We start from the raw sequence: 4,021 nt of genomic DNA, 5'->3' as shown, positions 1-4,021 counted from the left end.
TGAACTGGGGAACTGAGTGGGCAGTGCCGACCTCATCTGAAAATTGGGCGAGGCCTGTTGGTGTGGAGTTTACCCAGCAGAACCATTTCTGGGCCAAACTTGACGAGGGCTTAAAAATCAGTTTCTAAGGCAGCTCCTCTGAAAATGCCTTAGTTTCCGGAGCTATCGCTTTTGTTGAAATTGGAGGTGGGAGTGCTGAGGTCTGGGATCTGTCTGCTTTCGGGACTTGCAGTGGAGCCACTGTTGACCAGAGCCTCAGTCTCATGGAAGTGCCCTCGTAGCCACGTGGTGTGTGACAGGGTGTGGGCTGGAGCTCACCTGGGTTATGTCCTTGGCTCTGTCGCTTATTAGCTCTGAGAACCTGGGCAAGTGACTGATCTCTTGTGATGTGATGTGATAAGACTGTCGAGTAGTGCCCATCGTAGTATGTGCTCAGTACACATTAGCTGCTGCCCGGTAGTGCCCCACCTGGTGCAGAGCTCCTGGCATTCTGTGTCACAGGCGTCTTACTTGGCACCTTCCTTCCTGCAGCATGGAACCTCCTGTTAATCTGTTCTAATTATCTTACAACCTCCCTGTAGCCTGGCAGGCTCTCTGAACCCAGCTTGGTACCTCATGCTTGCATAGCTCCCTCACCTACCCAGGCAGCCTCTGTCCCTGGATTGTATGAGCCTGTTCTGTAACCTGAACAATGGCTTCAAATGCCATATGTTAAGACCTGGATGAAAGTTGCTTGTTAATTGCTCAGGGTTCAAAGTACGGCTGACTTTTTAACACAGTCAGAGCCAGGCCAGCTCACCTGGAAGAGTTCACTTAAAACCGCATCTTCTGCCCTAAGGAAAGACTAAAAGTAGGGGGACAGATAGAATCTTGATCTTTTAGGTTGAAGCCTCTCTTTGCCAGTTTGTCTACAAGCGCCACTAGCTGCAACCTGAGTTCTTGGCCTCAGGGTCATGTAGCCACAGCTGTAACTTATTCCGTAAAGATAGCCAGGAACTCATTCAGCCCAGCGCTCCGCTTAGCGTCAAGTCCCTGGGGTCAGGCAGTGACTGAAACCCAGGGGCAGTATGTGCCTGAGCCTGAAAGGGCCTGGGTGCTGTGCAGTCTGGGCTGCCCCTCAGATCCAACCTCACCTGGGTGACACTGGGCTCTGTGCCAAGCCACGAGTCTGAAGTGCACACACTTGCATGTTATAGTCCTGGAGGGGTCCTGGCCTCACTCAGCTGGCGGCCAGGTAGGAGCATGCTAAGCGACGGCTAGCATGGGGCTGCCAGCTGCTGTTGATAACGGGCTGATCTATCCAATTGCTTATTTGGGCTTACTTCCGTATCCTGCTTTCTTTACAGCAGGAGAACTCCTCCCATCTGAGTGGAGACGAGGATGGGTCCAGAGCTAGGCAGAATCTAGACTGTAGGTTCGCTACAGGGAAGCTGCTCCTGACAAAGCTCTAAATTGGCCCACCACATTCTCTGCCATGGAGGGTCTTAAAGCCAAAAGGTTGAGGTCACAGGCCTCAGGGCCACATACAGCTTCAGCCTGGATTCTGCTGCTTATTTCTCATGTCTTGAATGAGTTGCTTAAGTTCTCTGAGCATCTGACCTGTGCAAATGGGTAAACTAAAAGCTAACTCTGAGCCATGAGGCTTTGATGGTGATCATAGGAATCTTGACTTACTTCCAGTCCTATGACTAACTGTTGACAGGCCTGTCCTCACGTACCTGCCCAAGTCACCTGGTATCAGTTCCATCCAGGTGTGTTTAAGAGGCTTCTATCCTCTGCGTAGCTCCCTCCCCTTAGTGTAAGCTACCCTCAAGCCTTAGCTGGGCTTCATCTCCCTCTTCCAGGTTGGTTCCTGGGGTTCCCTCTTCATCACTAAACTGCATAGCCTTTGGGTAACTTGGACTTATCCTGGGACCCGTGGTAGGTGAGATGTAGTGGCGGGGTTCATGTAGCTGCATCCTTAAGCACAGGCCTCCTCACGGGAAGGACAGAAGCCACTCCTTGAGGAATAAAGGAGCCTCCCTGCTTGGGCCCTGGGGGAGGAGGCCCTCTTGAGGGCAGCTCTGGTTTGTAGGGGCTCCCACCCCTCTGCCAGACTCCACTTGTCACAAGCCATGGGCCTCTACAGAGATGGCTTAGTCTCTGAACACTTGACTCCTGTTCTCCAAGCCCATCAGGCTCCCTTCATGGGTCTGGGTAGATTTTGGACCAGCTCATAGCACATCTGGTCTGATCTTAAGTGGTGGCACTATGGCAGCCCAAACTCTTAGGGTGACTTGAGGTAATGTAGGGACTTGCATGACAGACTCAGGCTAAGAGGTAGCCCTGGGTGGGGAGATGGGAAGAAATCGCCTCTTCTGCCATCCTTTTTCTTTGAAAGATTCCTTAGGATACTTGAGGTGAAGGCAGACTGACACCTTGCTCTTGTTTCAGTATCAGTGCCTGATTTCATCTTTCCTTTCCGGGGTGCCCCAGAATGATCTTCCTTGGTGACAGCACTGCAGGGCCAGGAAGGACAGGAATGATATTTCAGCCACTTCCTAGAGACCCAAGGTCTTACCACTAGATAGACTCTTCTGGAACTGGCTTTTTCTAAGTCTCCACAATCCCATGTACACTTTCTTTCACTTGACAGTCTTAATTCTGTTCTCTTTAAGGAAAACCTAATTGGCAGAAGAAAAATCTTAGAGTAAATGATTCCTGCTCTTATCAAGATGAGAGTCACGGAGAAGCTTGACATCCTGCAGATCGATCTGTCCATACTCGTAATTTCAGAACTAGTTGGTTTTCCTATAAAGTCTTTTAAACTGTCAACAGTCTCTCCCAGTTCCTTTGTTTCAGAAAGGCGCACTTTATCTCAAGGATGTTGCAGATTTTCTGCCCATCTTGAAGACTACCTTGTAAATTAAATGCTTGTTTCATACCTAGTTGGCCAGTGGCTTTCTTCAGGGTGGCTGGAATTTCTTAGAAAGGCCTTCCTTGCTTCAATAGTAGAATGAAACAGGACAACTTTCGGCTTCCGTCCCTTTACATACAAAGGGAATATTGTTCTAAATTACTACAAAATGTTTCAATGAAAGGTACTGGATTGTCAATCTCTTTAACTTGAGATGCTTTTATTCTAAGTTAACCTAACTAGACTTTGAGCTTCTGCCCCAAGATGAAAAGAGCTTGGAAGTTGGCTTTCTTGCTGAAAGGACAGGAGTGAGGAATTCACTGAAGCAACAACTCTTATCTCAGAGGCTTGAGGTCACAGGACAAAATTCTGCCTTGAGCACTGGAGAGACAGAAAAAAACAGTTTGCCAGGAATGAAAGCTGTGGCTGGAGTAACCAGCAGGAACACTTAAAGGATAATCAACAAATCGATGGAGGCTCAGTGTACACTTACCTGAGGATAAGCTTTAGGGGACCCAGGTTTAGGGGGCTCCGCACTTTCGAGTTCTACCTCCTGGGCATGGTGTTAGGCATGGAGAAAGGGTCCAGGGTCTTCAAGAGAGGTATCCCACCCAACAGAACAACCTCCTGGAGATGTACCTTGCCTATCTAGGAAGATGAGAAACACAAGCACTGCCCTCAAGCAGGAAAGGATAGAAAAGTAACGGTGGCTTGAGAGTCCGTGGGTCCCACCTGACCTTGTCCTAGGCCAGCACTGCATATGGCTGGAGGTGGGTGGGGAATATAGGATCTGTGAGGGGCAGTACAGGAACCGGTTCTCAAGGCTCTTTCAGGACTGAGTGTACGTATGGCTGGGGGGGCTCTTCCCTCTGGTGCTTTGTTGGGAAGTCAGTCCTGTTTCTCGCCTCCAGCCAGCGAGTTTCCACACTCTGTCCTACCTTGCTTCATGTGGAAAGGAGCGGCGAAGCTTCAGCTCTTCCAGTACGGCTGTCTCATGTCGCTGGAGTAATCTCTCAGACGTCTGCTCCTCACTTGCTAGCGTTTGGACAGGTGGTGATAGGTGTAAGGCTTCAGAATGACTAGAAAAGAAAGCCTTTCAGAGCTCTTCAGGACCAAATCCCCCCC

This window comes from Lipotes vexillifer, unplaced genomic scaffold (assembly GCF_000442215.2).
Source record: "Lipotes vexillifer unplaced genomic scaffold, Lipotes_vexillifer_v1.1 scaffold4, whole genome shotgun sequence".
Classification (NCBI taxonomy): Eukaryota; Metazoa; Chordata; class Mammalia; order Artiodactyla; family Lipotidae; genus Lipotes; species Lipotes vexillifer.
This window is presented reverse-complemented; position numbering follows the sequence as displayed.